The following is a 17,805-nucleotide window of genomic DNA, read 5'->3' as shown; positions in this document are numbered from 1 at the left end:
GTCTATCATAAGCTTCAAATTCCATTAGCCCTTACTTTTTGCTTAGGGTTTGGGGTTAGACCAACAGAGATTTTTTTTCAATGTTCCTTTTCTGTCTTCTACTTTTGACTTTCTCTCTGAGCCTGTGCATTTGAGAGGGTCACTTGCCATGTTTTTGTTATGCCCTTAGTGTTAGACTGCTGTCCTCTATCACTAGATCTCTTCTAACCTCATTGGAGGGTGAAATGTAGCTGTACACAGTCTACTGTCCTATTTCAGTCTCAATCTTAGGCAAGACCTGTGTTTAAGATTTTTAGAGTCTGGTTTTCTCAGTGATCTTGCATTGCTTCAACATAGAAGATGTCTAATGTTCTAGATTAAATGCGATTTCCTGTGCCTTCCCCAAAGGTAGCAGGCTTTTTCTTTTCTCTCTCTCCAAATATGATAAATGTTCATTAGTGTTCTGCAAAAGTACATGACAAGATTTGCTGCCCTTTCCTCAGTGGGATAAGCCTCCCCCTCTTCCACCCAACATCAAAGCTTTTATTCCTTAAGAAAGTGAAATCTGTACAGGGTTTTGTTTCCCCGAGCAGGAACTCTTTCCCTCTACAGGCCTATACCACTGGAACACTTTCTCTCTCACTACCTTGCTGCTAATCTTTCTTGTGAGCACCCAGTGAGATTCAAGAATAGCCTGCAGTTGAATGTGAACTTTCCTTCTGTCTAATATTCTCAGGCTCGGGCATTCATCCTCTAATAATCTGTTTGAGAAGTTAGGGGATAACTCCAGCTTTGTTCTTTTTGTTCAAGATTGTTTTGGCTATGTAGGGCCTTTTGTGGTTCTATAATAACGTAAGGATTTTTTAAATTCCTGTTAAAAATGACATTGGAATATTAATAGGGATCATAATGATCTGTAGATCACTTTGGGTAGTATGTACAGTTTCACAATATTAATTTTTTCAGTCCGTGAGCTGAATACTTTTCCATTTATTTATATCTTCTTTAATTTCTTTCATCTGTGTTTTATGTTTTTCAGTATGCAGGCCTTATACCTCCTTGGTTAAATTTATACCTAAGTATTTAATTTTTGTTGCTATTATAAGATTATTTTATTATTTTTTCAGATGGTTCATTATTAGTATTGGAAATACTACTGATTTTTGTATGTTGATTTTGTATCCTGCAAATTTACTGAATTCGTTTATCAGTTCTACCAGTTTTTGATATACTCTTAAGGATTTTCTATATGTAAGACCATACTGTCAGCAAGTAGAGAAAATTTCACTTCTTCCTTTCTTATTAGGAATCCTTTTCTTTCTTTCAACTAATTGTTCTGGCTAGGACATTCAACATTATGTTGAAAAGAAGTGGGCCGGGCGCGGTGGCTCAAGCCTGTAATCCCAGGACTTTGGGAGGCCGAGGCGGGCGGATCACAAGGTCAGGAGATCGAGACCACAGTGAAACCCCGTCTCTACTAAAAATACAAAAAATTAGTCGGGCGCGGTGGCGGGCGCCTGTAGTCCTAGCTACTCAGGAGGCTGAGGCAGAATGGCGTGAACCCAGGAGGCGGAGCTTGCAGTGAGCCGAGATCGCGCCACTGCACTCCAGCCTGGGCAACAGCGTGAGACTCCGTCTCAAAAAAAGAAAAAAAAAAAAAAAAAAAAAAAGAAAAGAAGTGGTGAGAGTGGGCATCCTTGTCTTGTTCCTCGTCTTAGAGGAAAACTTTTCAAACTTTCACCATTGAGAATGATGTTAGCTATGAGTTTGTCATACATGACTTTCATTATGTTGAGGTATATTGCCTCTGTATCTAAACTGTTGAGATTTTTTTTTTTTCATGAAAGGACATTAAATGTTTTCAAATGCATTTTCTGCATCTTTTGAGATAATTATTTGATTTGTATCCTTCCTTTAATTGATGTGGTATATAGCATTTCTTGATTTGCATATGTTGAAACATTCTTGCATCCAAAAGATAAATCCCACTTGAGCATGATGAATGATTTTGTAAATTGGCTGTTGAATTTGGTTTACTAACATTTTATTGGGGATTTTTGCATCTATATTTATCAGGGATGTTGATGTTTCATTTTCTTTTTTCTGTGTGTGTGTTCTTTTCTGCCTCTGGTATTAAGGTAATGCTGGTCTTGTCAAATGAGTTTGGAAGTATTCTCTCCAGTTCAATTTTTTGGATGAGTTTAGATGAACTAGAATTATTTAAATGATTTCAAAACATAAAGTATCTCTCATCAAAACAACAAGCTACTGCAGTGAAAACAGACACACAAAATGGAACAAAATAGAAAGCCCAGAAATAAACCCACACATTTATGGTCAATTAGTTTTTGACAGAGTTACCAAGAACAAACAGCAGAGAAATGGTAGTCTCTTTGATAACTGGTGTGAGGAAAACTGGATATCCACATGCAGAAAAATGAAAAAGTACTCTTGTCTATTACCACATCAAAAAATCTACTCAATATAGATTAAGACTTAAAACTGTAAGCTTCACAACATTGGTCTGGGCAACAAGGTTTTGGATATGACCCCAAATACATAGGCAACAATAGCAAAAATAGACAAATGAGATGCAATCAAACTAAAGAGCTTCAGTGCGGCGAAGGAAACAACAAAGAAAAAGACAACCCACAGAATAATAGAAAATATTTGAACTCCATACATCTGATAAGGTATTAATATTCAAAATATAAAAACAACCATAACAATAGCAAGAAAATAAGCAACTCAATTAAAAAATGGGTAGAGGAGCTAAACTGAGAGTTCTCAAAAGATATACAAATGGCAAACAGGTACAATTTAAAAAGTGCTCGGGATCACTAATCATGAAGGAAATGCAAACTAAAACCTCAATGAGATATTGCCTCACACCTGATAGAATAGCTTTTTTTTGAAAAGATGAAAGATAACGAGTGTTGATGAGGAGGTAGGGAAAATGGAACTCTTATACTTTGTGTGTGGGAATGTAAATTAGTACCACCATTATGGAAAATGGTATGGAGGTCCCCCAATAAAAAAAAAAAATAGAACTACCACAATCCTATCTTCATCCTGCTTCCAGCTAAGTAAACTGGGCCTGTGCTTATGTTGTATCTATCCTTTCTGAAATTTTAGGCTAATTGCATATCTGTGACTTTAGCTCCCTATAAGTTCAAGAAAAACTATGATTTTGTATAATATCTAGAATTGTCTTGATAGTGTGATGACATAGGATGTGTGGCAATGTTCTTTAGAGCTTTCTATACACTAAGCAAAAATCAAAAGATATTTTGCAGGTAGTATGTTTTTTATAATAGCCATTAAGACAATAATAAGGCCGGGCGTGGTGGCTCACACCTGTAATCACAGCACTTTGGGAGGCTAACGCAGGCAGATCATGAGGTCAGGAGTTCAAGACCAGCCTGGCCAACACAGTGAAACCCCATCTCTACTGAAAATGCAAAACATAAGCCAGGCGTGGTGGCTAGTGCCTGTAATCTCAGCCACTTGGGGGGCTGAGGCAGGAGAATCACTAATAATAAATATTATAAGTTTAATTTTAAATCACTAAATTCTCAGAGTCCAGGTCAAACCTTATTAAAAAAGATAGAATCTAAGGCCAGTGTAAGTTTCAACATCATCTATAATTATATATTTTTGTAGAAATATTGTTATGACTAAAAATAGTTGAAGGGTTTGTGTACTACAAAAAGACAGATTTTAAGTACTTTATTTCTGAAAAAATATTTTAATTAGAAGGGGAATTTATGTTAAATAAAGTTTAAAAGAGAAGTATAATCAATAAACTATGCTTCCCATACCTTCACTGATTGCGGGTAAACTTCAAGAATATTTTTGAATTACAGTTCACACTAAAGACGGATGACTTAGATTTTCTTCCACCACTTAGTGAGCGTTGACAATATTTCTTCTGTATTTACTTCTTTGTCAATAGCATGTCTAGGACATTTCTGTCAAAAAGGTGGTCCTCAGAATATCAGTATGACTTCAGCTGGGAGCTTATTAGAAATACTGAATCTCAGGCCTCATTTCAGACCTGTATCACAATCTATATTTTAATAAGGTTCTTAGTTGATCTATATATACATAAGCTTTTAATATTTGACTAGTACTTTACTTGACCCTCAGTTTACTTTAATCACTGGTCAAATATTAAAAGCTAATGTATGTCACAGGTGTTATGGCCATAATGGAATGTTTGATGAGTCACAAAAACTTAGAAGGCACAGATTCTTTTGATTTTTTAAACTCAATGTGACCCAGCACAGCGAAGTACACCTTTCCACTGATAACGCCTTCTTAACAAGGGTTTCTCAGAAAAAAATGAAAGAAAAAGAAAATAGATTTTCTGAATTCAATCAATGAATTTGCTTTCTCTGAGTTGAATGACTCATCATGTTCCATCAAAGGTAGCGATAGAGATATATTATCAAGTATGAATGTACCTCCTATGTAAGAGATATAGGACGGCAATGGCAAGTCCTTGTCAAAAACTCAAATTGCTTCACCATTTTTTTAAGCTAAAAACTTACTGTAGGCTAGGTGTGGTGGCTCATGCCTGTAATCCCAGCACTTTGGGAGGCCAAGGCAGGTGGATCACCTGAGGTCAGGAGCTCAAGACCAGCCCGGGCAACATGGTGTAACCCTGTCTCTACCAAAAATACAAAAATAAACTGGGCACAGTGGCACATGCCTGCAATCCCAGCTACTTGGGAGGCTGAGACAGGAGAATCTTTTGAGCCTGGGAAGAGGAGGTTGCAATGAGCCGAGACTGTGCCATTGCACTACAGCCTGGGCAACAGAGTGAGACTCCATGTCAACAAAACAAAACTTACTATAAATGTATTCAAAGATACAAATTAAGTATAATAGTCATGAAAGAATATCACCAATACCTAATTTAAAATACAAAATAATGAATAAAAATATATTTATTTAGTATGCTTGCATGCATTGAAAAGTACAATTAACAATGTTTTTCCTTTATTATATTGTAAATGGTGATGGCTTGGTATGGAATTAAAAATTATATAGACTCACTAAGTTGTATTTTAGATTGAATTGTCTTTTACTTTTCTCTGGAACAGTTTATATGTATGTATGTATGTGTGTGGGTGTATGTGCATGTGTAGTGTTATAAAATTATATATACAGTTTGTTAAATATATAAATAAGTTATACTTTTTCTGTATTTATATACATATATACACACACATACTATACACACACATACACACAGACACACATAAATATTCTCATTCACACACACAGTATATATATTCAGAGCCTCCAGAAAACCCAGGCTAATACAGGGATACACTCTCAATTAAAGTATGCACCATCAGAAGTATCACTGCCTGCAAAAGGCAATGCCAAATAACGTACTTCTGTCTTAGCATAGGCATTGGAATTTGCAAACACAATTCTATCTTTAGACACGTTTGGGTTTGAATTAACAAAACATAGGCAGTCTGGGAAATTAATTAATTTTATAAAAAGTTTATGATTTGACAGTATCCCTGAGCAACTAAGAGATAAGCAAGAAATTCCTCTTTAGAAGTAATTACATCCAGGACTTAAAGATGCCTTTGATGGAGATTCACACAACACGAATCCATGCAAAATAAAAGAGAAAAACCCATATGCTTGATATGACAAAAGGGACAGAACCAAGGTGATACAGTGGGTAAAGGACAGCATTTTCAACCAAGAGGGGTGGAACAGATGCTTATGTACACAACTAAAAACAGAAACTCAATCCTTGACCCTTACTTTGCAGCATGTATAGTAATTAACTCCAAATGGATCCTAGACCAAAATTAAAATCTTAAACTGTAAAATGTCTACAATAAAAGGATACAATTTTTGTGACCTTATATAAAGCAATGATTTGGGGGATTGGGCACAAAAATATACAAATTATTAAGAGATCAGTTAACTTCAAAGCTTCAAGGATCTCTTCAAAATGCACCACAAGATAAAAGGCAAGTCACAGACAGGAAGAAAATATTCTTAACACATTGTATTGACAAGGACTGGAATCTGGAATATATAAATAACTATTACAACTCACGTCAAAAATAGTTCAGTTTTTAAAAGTGTAAAATATCTGAACTGATAGTTCAAAAAAGACTATTCATGCAGCTAATATATACCTTAAAAGAGGTACAATATCATTATTTATCAAATAAATGCAAATTAAAATCATTATGTGATGCCACTACATATCCACTAGAGTAGGCACAATTAAAAAGACCAAAAATACTCAGTGATGGCAGGGATTCAGAGCAACTGAGACTACAATACTTTGATAATTGTAATATAAAATGACATTGTCAGTTTGAAAAGCATGTTGGAAGTTTCTCAGGAAATTTAAAATGTACTTATTTCATGACCCAACAGGTCCATTCCCACATATTTGCCCAAGAAAAATGAAAACATATATTAACTCAAAGATCAACAGCTTTTATAGCAGTTAGCAAGAATGTACCTGTCTATTAACTAATGAATGATCAAACAAATACTCCTGTAATGGAATACTACTTTGAGATACAAAGAAACCTATTACTGACACTTACAACAACATAGACAGACTTGAAAATCATCATGCTGAATAAAAACAATCCAGACACAAAGGAGCATATAGCTATGATTCATTTAGATTAAACTCAAGAGAAGAAAAGCCAAGCATAATAGTGGTAGCCTTAGGTGAGGTATGAAGGTCACTGAAGATGGGAGCAAGGGAAATTTCAGATGATAAATATTTTATATCTTAATTGTGGTTGTATTTACAAAAGTGTATATATTTGTTAAAACAATTTTATTTTGTCATTTAAATTATTTTCCACCACATTATTTTTTAAAATGAGTACTAAGTTTAAATATCAGATTACACTCATTTAAAGGAAAAAAGTAAATTGTAAAATAGATTTGAAAAGTGTCGAGAATGCAGACATATATACAAAAAGGAAAAACATATATATATATAAAGACAATGATAAGAACAATGGTGAAAAAACTTCCAGGAAAAGAAATTGGAAAAAACAAATATGGTCTATTAAATCTCTGAAGCGTTAATGACTAAAAATTGATGGAAGCTATAAACCCTTAGACACAAGAAGAACACATTTCAAACAAGATATAAATCTAAAGTATACTCAAACATATTGAAAAAATCTGTAGAATGTCAGAGACTAACAGAAGATCTTAAAAATATCAATGGAGAAAGAGAACCTTCCAGTAAAAAAATAAGAAAACAGTGAAAAACGTTATAGAAATTATTCCCAGCACCATCTTAACAGCAACAATGAATATTTTGGCATTTTGTCTCCTTTATTATAATATAAATTCTAAACCTCAAGAAAGTACATTTCGGGCTTGAAAGTATTAATAAAAATAGACGAACAGAGAGAAGAAAGCTAAATTTAAATAGAAGAAACATGTTCTTTTTCCAAATTGAATCAGCTCTGGCAAGATCGTACAGTATAGCTTTTAAAAAAACTTTACATCTCGGGTCAGAAAACATATGTACGAATAACTATGTTGATGGAAAATAAGTTGGTATACCCTGCCAAGTCAACTCCTCTGGCTCTATCGAAGAAAGCAGAGAGTTACAGAGTATTTAGAAAAATGGGGTTGTATATCTCTGGCACTACAAACCTAAGCTAATCCATGACAAAAATGAATACATTGCCTTTCCTCTCAAACTTGCTTCTTCCCTCAGTGAAACATTTTGCAAAACAACACAACTGTTTATTTAGTTAAGCAAGAAGATTATGAAACGTACTAATTTTTTCTGGCCCCTCATCTACCTTTATTCAATCTATTAATTGCTGCTGTATCCACCTGTGTAATGGGTCTCAAACTCTTTTTTCTTTGTTTTTCCTCTCCATTCCCATTTACATTGCTTTATTTGACATTTTGGCCTATTTCAATTAGCAATATATTAATTTATAACTGAATTTTTACCATAATAAATCTTTATTGTTTCAAAATGAGTTTTCTGAATTAAAATATGACCATTTAACTAACCCACATAAAATATCTTATGGCCTTATACTATGTTCAAAATATAATTAAAATCTGTAGTATATTTGATCATATTCACTTATGTTTAAATTGCTTTAATTACCAATATACTGGGGTTTGGTTTGTCCCATTTTGGAGCTTGTTCATTGTCCTTTAGAGCATTAGATTTCCTTACTGTGATTTTTACTGAAGAGTGCATTTTTTGTATTTGTCAGATTTACAATGAAATTTAAAACATATCAATAAAATTAAGAGTGTAGAAAGACATATAAGTCTTAAATATATGATCTCGAACATATATTTTAAATATAGGTCTTAAATATATATATTACTTTTTCAAATCATGCAGAAATACTTGGCCATGTGAACACATTTGTGTGGCCATTGTCAGGGAAGGACCCTTTTAAGTGAAGTTCTCTTTTCAGGTTTCCCCTACCCATCTCTGCCTGGGATGGGTACTAAGATTTCTAAAAGCAGAGCCAGTCGAGTATAATACTTAGCAGATGTGTTTCTGGAAGGACACTGCCGGTGTTCGAATGTGCCATTTATTAGCTGTGTGACTTTCATTGAGTTACTGAAACTTTGTGTTTATAGTTCTTATACTTGTATCAATAACAGCACCAAATCCATAAGGTGGTTTGAAGGAAAAGTGAGCAAACACATCTAAAACAATCAGAATGGTGCCTAGAAAATAGTTACTGCTCAATAAATGTTAATTATCATCACTATTATAACTTAAAATGTTATGCATAACAAATTCATCAATCACTTGGTATGGGTAAGAAAAGTGCATTTTTCAAGACTTAAATGGACCCAAACATTTACATCCTACAAACCTGCTGCAGGGAAGTAGTAAGGATATGTTGCAGCAATGGAAGGAATAAATTAAGAAAAGGGAAGACTGAGGTCCCAAAAAGAATGGTTCCATGGTAGAAATGCACCACAGAATGACAGGTGATTGGCTAAGAATACAAAACCACAGTGGAGCAGAAAAATTGAAGGTGAAGAGAGGGAAGTTCTAGCCAATAAAGAAGACTCAATAGGACTTCATTAGCTGGACAGTTTGTGAAAATAATTGACTATTATAAAGCCATGTATTTCATGAAAAAAGAATCTAAATTATTAAAACAGTATATAAGACTTATTTCTTAAATACATTGCTATGTTTCACAGTGAAAAATTTTGCATAAATATAATAATGTAAACTCTTGATCATGTTTTCTTATCATTAGACAAAAATTAAAGATATTGCTATGTAGTGTTCAAAGGACAGAACGTAAATCATTAACCTGGAAAATATAGCATTACAATAAAGATTGCAGCTATCTAGAGGTGGAAGCAACTTAAGAGAGCAGTAATGTTTATAGTGCCTTCATAATAAGTCAAGTGATAATTAATGGAATAAATATATTTGCCAAACTATTTAAGAAAATTAATGCAGCAGATAGAGTAATTAAAACAGGAATATACACATGGTGGGAAGATGTTTGGTTGTAAGGTCAAATAAATGAGCAAAGTTCTCATATATTGTAAATAGCTATTATCTGAAATTCATAAATTAAAATATATGAGAAAGAGTATTAAGTATTGATGTAGTGGTAAGTGACAGAAGAATGACCTAAAAGAGTCAAGGGAGCTTGCCTGGGGAACAGTAGTAGGAATTGGTAGATGTTGATAGTGGGTGGAAATGGAGTGCTTTTCTTAACGCTATTTTATTTTTCTTCTTAGAAATGTAAATATATTGCATTAATAATAACAGTAAAGATATTAAATGATAAATACATTTAATAACATACAAAAACATGTTTATCCATACTAGGAATCAAATAATTATGAAATTTAAAAAATTACATGGGATTCTTATTTTCTTTCAAGTTAGACAAAAATTTTAAATTTTGGTATAAATAAGAGCCTACAAGTGATAAGATGGGCATACAATGCTAGTGAAACTGTAATTTTAAAAATTTATATTTTATAGCAAATTAGCATTAAATGTTAAGCATTTTTAAATTCACTCTTTGTGGAAATCTGTTCTAAGTAAATAATCAGAAATTTAGATAAAATTAGACTAAATTAGAATGCAAATATTAATAATTGAAAATTAATTACATATTGCATCTGCAATTTTAAAATGCCTGTCTTGATTTGAAAATAAGAATTATGTAAAATATTACACAATCAAGAAATTTAGATTATGCATTTAGAAAGTGAACTGCATTAATAAATTAGTTTAAAATAATAAAAACCAAATCAATGAACAATTTGTCAAATTTTCAGAATTACCAACCCTTCTCTCTTCATAATATTTGTAACGAAAAAAATAAAATTATGTGATCACAGGCTAATTATATTTGTTTTGTGTAAAGGAAGTTATTTGGGTAGATGATGTGTTTCCAGCATGTGCTCAAGCCATAGGAAATTGTTATTAATCTACTCATTGTAACTATGCAGTAGACTATATAATCTCATAACGAAAAATAATTGACTATTTTGTTCTCACAGCTAAATTCTCAGGATCCAGGAAAGCCACTCTCTTAGCAGGGGTTCATAAGCACTTGTTAAATAAATGAATTAATTAATGAAGAACTTAGAACCACTTCTTATTTTTGCTGTTGGGTTTAGCAGAGTATTTTCTGACCAGGGAAACAAAGATTTGATCATGTGATGTACTGTACCACACCTGTGAGATCATAAGCGCCATCTATTGTATTCAAAATATTCTTTGTGTGGCTGGATTTTCTTAAGTCACTACAGTTTTACAGGCTGAGGCAGCTATGAAAACGTTAGGATCCAAGAATTTACTGAAACCTGGGTTAAGTAGATGACATTTCTACAATCCCTGGGCTAGATGGGAATATGAGCCAAATTTTACATATATCTACATGTAGCTATAACTAGCATAGAAGTGTCATATTAGTCTTAGTTTAAAGGTCATAAACACTTTCCTAATCTTCAGAATAGCTTTCTAAGAAATTAACATCTTCATTTTATTTTCCGAGCCATTCAAATTCTGAATATATTTTAATGTATTTATTCAGCATTTTTGGCATATTCTACTGAGACATTAGCAATTTTATGAAACTGTTATACTGAGATCAGAAAATTAGAGAAGTAGACTCAGTGGAAAATAGAACAAAGAAAATATAGAACCTGTTTAAGCAAGATTGATCTAGGAAGGCTTTGATTGTGAGATGAGACAGAAAAACAAGATGACTAATGCACCTTATGCTAATCAGTTTTATTTGTAGTCACATATTGTACATTTACTAAATTCTCCATCTAAAATAAGTTAGAATATTAAAATAAATATCATAGATATATTTTGTTTACTTAGAATATTGAGTTTCATCATGGTACATATATATTTGAAAAGTCATAATGTCAGAACTTTATATTTATCAAAAGACTCTTTTCATAGCCCGTGTTTTTTTTCTTTTCTTTTTCCAAGAGAGTTAATAAAAAGCAAGAGAAAATTCACTGCAGCTGAGAAAAAGCAAACAGCTGGTACATAAACATGATTATAGATTCGTTAGATCATGAATATATATCCACACTTACCTGCCATTCCAAGGTGAGAAAACTTTTAGTTATTGTCAAGGCCATGGTGTTGCAATAGCTCATTGGACTTGAGACTGCTTAAAATATTATAAGTAAGACATCTAAGGCAATCTTATGGGGAAAAGGGAGACAAACATAGCTGAAGCCAAGAAGAAAATAGAGCTACCCATATGGCTCTGTGAAACCACTGCCAATAAAATATATTCTCAGCAAATATAATTGCCTTTATTATAGGGATTGACTATAATTCTAAGTACTATGAAAACAACTCTCCTTTGTCTAGAAGTAGTCTAAGAAAACACTACTCTTCCCCTGGTCCAATATTAAGCCCACACCCATAGATCTTATGTATCATATGTAGTAATAAGATCTGAAGAAAAAGAAGCATGTTTGAGTGAACTGATGACAAAAATGACTAAATATGTACTTAAAGGCCTATAATCTTTGAAAAATGGGAGGAGAAATAATTTCAAACATTTTGCATAGAAATTCTGTATGCTACAAGAAAAACATTCTGTTAAATGAGTAGCTAAATTGGTTATACAGTGCACCCAGAGATTAATAGAAGACATTTTTTAAAATGAAGACTTGAATTAGTGGCAGTTGCAAGCAACAGCTGAGATTACCTTTGAGAAATTTATAAAGCAAATTTCTTCAGAAATTATTTCTTCTTACTTTTCAGTGTTTAAGAATCAAAATCATAAAAGAGGTTCTGTATTTGCATTTTAACATTTGCATAATGCAAATACCTAACAATTTCATGGATTCTAGAAAAATATCATTTTCAAAATACCATGTAATATTTTTGAATGAAACTGGCTCTGCCTATAAGTTTAACTGATGATGGCTCCGCCTATAAGTTTAACTGATGAACCTGGTTTCAATTCACGCAAATCTGAATCTGTTGCATCTTTTCTTAATTATTTGTTCTGCTCTCATTGCACATTTTCATTTTATTCTTTAAAATATAAAAAATAGAAGAATTCATGTATTAGCTCGCTTTCACACTCTTTTAAAGAACTACCTGGAACTGGATAATTTATTTTAAAAAAATGGAGTTTCATTGACTCACAGTTCTGCATGGCTGGGGAGGCCTCAGGAAACTTAAAATCATGGTTGAAGGTGAAGGGGAAGCAAGGCACGTCTTACGTGGTGGCAGGAGATAGAGAAGAAGAAATGCCACCCAATTTTAAACCATTACATCTAATGAGAATTCACTAACAATTTTGAGAACAGCAAGGGGGAGGTCTGCCCCCATGCTTGAATCACCTCCAGCCAGGTCCCTCCCCCAACATGGGATTACAATTTGAGATGACATTTGGGTGGGTACACAAATCCATACCATATTATTCCACCCCTAATGCCTCCCAAATCTTATGTCCTTCTCACGTTTCAAAACCAATTATGCCTTCCCAATAGTCCCCCAAAGTCTTAACTCATCCCACCATTAACTGAAAAGTCCATTTCCACAGTCTCATGTGAAACAAGGCAAGTTCTTTCTGCCTCTGAGTCTATAAAGTCAGAAACTAGTTAGTTACTTACAAGATACAATGGGGGGTGAGGCATGCTCCCATTCCAAAAGGGAGAAATTGTCCAAAAGAAAGAGACTACAAGACCCATGCAAGTCTGAAACAGCAAGGCAGTCACTAAATCTAAAAGCTCCAGATGAATATCCCTTGATTCCGTGTCTCACATTGAGGGCATGCTGATGCAAGGGGTAGGCTCCCAAGGTCTTGGACAGCTTTTTTCCTGTGACTCTGCAGGGTACAGCCCCCACGGCTGCTTTCATGGACTGCTGTTGAGTGCCTGTGCTTTTTCCAGGTGCACAATGCAAGCTGTCAGTAGATCTACCATTCTGGGGTCTGGAATATGGTGGCTATCTTCTCACAGGTCCACTGTGCAGTTCCCCGGCGGGAACTCTGTGTGGGGGGCTCCAACTCCATATTTTTCTTCTGTAATTCCCTAGTAGACATTGTTTCTGAGGGCTCTGCCCCTGCAGCAGATTTCTGCCTAGACATCCAGGCATTTCTATACATCCTCTGAAATCTAGGAATAGTTGAGGTTTGGGAGTCAACTCTCAACTCTAGTCCTCTGCACAGAAAACCCATGAACCCAACACCACATTGAAGCTGCCAAGGTTTGGAGCTTGAACCCTTTGAAGAAATGGCCTAAGCTGTACATTGTCCCATTGTAACCACAGCTGGAGCTGGAGTGGCTGGGACACAGGGTGTCATGTCCTGAGACAGCAAAGAAGAGTAGGGCCCTGGGCCTAGCCCATAAAACCATTGTTTTTTCTCCTGTGCCTCCAGGCCTGTGATGGGAGGGGCTGCCATAAAGAACCCTGAAATGACCTGAAGACATATTCCCTATTGTCTTGGTGATTAATGTTCAACTCCTCATTACTTATGCAAATTTCTGCAGCCTTCAATTCCTCCTCAGATTTTTTTTTTTTCCTATCACATGGCCAGGCTGCAAATTTCCCAAACTTTTATGCTCTGTTTCTCTTTCAAATATAAGTTCCAGTTTGAGACCATCCATTAGTGAAGGCATGTGACTGTGTGCTTTTAGAAACAGCTATGACACATCCTGAACACTTTACTGGTTAGAAATTTCTTTTGCCAGATACCCTAAATCATCCCTCTCAAGTTCTAAATTTCACAGATTTCTCAGGCAGGGGCAAAATGCCACCAGTATCATGAATAAAATATAGCAAGGGTGACCTTGACTCCAGTTCCCAATAAGTTCCTAATCTCCATCTGAGACCACCTCAGCCTGGACTTTAGTGTCCATATCACTATAAGCATTTTGGTCAATTCAACAAGTCCCTAGGAAATTCCAGACTTTCCCACATCATCTTCTCTTCTTCTGAGCCTTCCAAACTGCTCCCACTTCTGCCCATTACCCAGTCCCAAAGTTGTTTACACATTTTAAGGTATCTTTAGAGCAGTGCCAAACTCTCCTGGTACAAATTTTCTGTGTTGGTCTATCTTCACACTGCTATAAAGAACTACCTGAAACTGGGTAATTTATATTTAGAAAAAGAGGATTAATTGACTCACAATTCTGCATGGGTGAGGAGGCCTCCAGTAACTTATAGTCATAGCAGAAGGCAAAGGGGAAGCAAGGCACATCTTACATGGTAGCAGGATATATAGAGAGAAGGGGGAACTGCCACACACTTTTAAAACATCAGATCTTGTGAGAACTCACTCATTAGGATGAGAACAGCAAGGAGGAAGTCTCCCCCCAGGATTCAATAACCCCCCACCACGCCCCTCTTCCCACCCATGGGGATTGTAATTTGAGATGAGATTTGGGTAGGGACACAGAGCCGAACCATAGCAGTTCACCACAATCCTTATTTAGTTATATTCTAGCACTAACTCACAGAGGTCTCACATTAAAATCCTTAAGAGAAAGGCAATTCAACTTTCTTCTTATTTTAAACGTTTGGCTCCATCTGAATATTTTGTTTCTAGAACGCCAGTATCTAAGGTATTCATCTGAATATCTTGTTTCTAGAGTACCTTAAGAAAATAATCAGATGAAACCAACAGTACCCAAGAACTCTAAGAAAGTAAAGAAATTGTTCCAAATGAGGAAAATCACTTCAGATAATCTGAACTCAAATAGATTTTGTGTTGACCTATATATACAGGATATTTCAAAATTTGCTATCTTAATCTTTAGTGGACACTTCGACATTTCTGTTTTGTTGACCCCAAATATTTAAATTGAGTCATATGAAAACAAGTGTTTTATCAAAATAATGCAAACATTTTTAATATTTGGGAAACAATTTGTGCAACAAAATTCATTAAGTGAAAATAATTACCTTTTTCCTTAAGAGCATAACAGCACTTTTTAAATATAATTTTACTCAATTTTTTTTTTTTTTTTTTGCCATGTTAACTTTTAAGGACGTATTCAATAAGAAGTTAGGGTCAATGCCAATTTTGATGAATTATGGGCTGTACCATTGTAAATAATATTTTTGTTCAAGTTTTCCAAATAAGTCTATTATTTCTGGGTCACATTTTCATGATTTGTTTTATTTGAAGTGTTCATTCTTCTGTTAATTCATTCTTAAAGTGTTAATTCTGCTGTTAAAGCAATTACTAATTTTAGAATATGTACTTTTAGACATCTTTAATTTGATTTTCTATTGCATTTTTATCCAATTGTGGATAAATCAATTTTTGTGGTTTTCAGATTTAAAAATTATAATAATAAGGATATAAATAATTTCTTATTTATACCAAATTATATTGAATGAAGCTTTAAAAATGTCTTTTTTATTTCTTTCTAAAATTTCTTATAGTTAAGAATTGAAAATAATTGTTATGTAGTATGTAATTCATAAAAAATCACTCCATATTGCTTTATTTTCTAAATTAGTGTGTGAGTTACACATTTCTTAAGTACATTTCTTATCAATTTATGATAACATCTATGCCTTACAAGTGATTAGAGGCCAGGCGCGGTGGCTCACGCTTATAATCCCACCACTTTGGGAGGCCGGGGGGGCCAGATCATGAGGTTAGGAGATTGAGACCATCCTGGCCAACATGGCGAAACTTAGTCTCTACTGAAAATACAAAACTTAGCTGGGTATGGTGCCGCACGCCTGTAGTCCCAGCTACTCAGGAGGTTAAGGCAGAAGAATCGCTTGAACCTGGGAGGCGGAGGTTGCAGTGAGCCAAGATTGCACAACTGCATTTCAGCTGGTGACAGAGCGAGACTCAAAAAAAAAAAGAAAAAAAAGATTAGAAAGATTACAATAATTTCAGAGAACCGAGGCATTCTAATTTTAAAGCAGATATTGTAGGTCAAAAATAAGCATTAAAAATGGAACAATTAGAACAATTTGATAGACTTTTAGAATTCCAAGTTATATGTAATTCTGTTCCTGGCTATCTAAAAACAGAATTATCAGTAAAATCGGTCATCTTAGAAATACTGTTTATGAAAAAAAAAAAAAAACAGTTCTCTAATTCTAGGTAAGCATTATCTTTATGTCACAGCATCCAAAGATTGCTGCAGTTTTCTACATTTAGGATATGCAAAACCAACTAAGTATTGAATATATAAATCAACTCACCAGCTACTCATTCATTGAATACTAGACTATCTACAAACTTTGTTTTTGATACATTTTCATTTTGTTTTCTCCTTGGATTTAAATCTTGTTTTTTTCTTTGACTGCTGTATCATTTTTGTAGCAATATAATTCAGGATATCTCTTTTGTTACTGATATAAAAATGCAATGGATGACTTAAAAGAGATGACACCCCAGGAGTAACAAGCAAACTCAGCACCCAGATCTTTGTTTACAATAACATTCTTCAATGAAAGGTACTAGGTCTCCTTGGAGAAATGGCTGATTTTTGAACTAGAGCTGGAAACATTCAAAATGAGCCTTGGGAATCTGGTAGTGCCAGAGAGTAAGAAAATGCTCAAAAAAATAATAATAATAAAAAGTAAAATGCATTGATTGGAGTGTGTTCAAAAGCGGCACAGGAGACAACCGAAGAGCTTCCAATAGTAAATGCTGTAACAATTTGATGAAAAAATAAAGTAGTAGAATAGGATTATAACCCAGATTATAAAATACATATCTATGAATTCATACTAATGCAAACAAATGACTGAAAAAGAAATAAATGAGGGAGAAAAGGCAAATCTCTTATGAAAGAATTCCAAATAGTTTATGTAGATAATTGCCCTCAAGAAGGTAAAGCATAATTCTCCACTCCTTAACTGCACACTGTACATACCGATTTTCTTCTGAAGAGTAAATATGGAAATGGTGAGGGTGGAAGAACACATAACTTTACAGTGAGAAAACTTAAGAAACACTATTTCAGCCAGGTGATCCAGCTCAATGTCAACAATTAAATAATGTTGGTAAAGTGCACCCTGGATATTTAACGAAAATGACATTAACCTCTGCTAGCTTCTTCACAAAACCCCTAATCTCAGTATAATCATGAGAAAAGCATCAGAGAAACTCCAATGAAGGGCACTCCTACAGAATATCTGACCAGTTAAGATAAACTGTTAAGATCAAAAATTACTAGGAAAGTTTGAGAAGCTGTCACAGCCAAGAGGAAGTCAAGAAGCCAGGACAACTGAAAGCAGTGTATCCTAGATGCAACTGTTGAACAATAAAATAACATTAAATAAGAGCTGAGGATACATGAATAAACTGTGGACGT

Source organism: Macaca thibetana, chromosome 5, assembly GCF_024542745.1.
Source record: "Macaca thibetana thibetana isolate TM-01 chromosome 5, ASM2454274v1, whole genome shotgun sequence".
NCBI lineage: Eukaryota > Metazoa > Chordata > Mammalia > Primates > Cercopithecidae > Macaca > Macaca thibetana.
Note: the sequence above shows the minus strand (reverse complement) of the source record.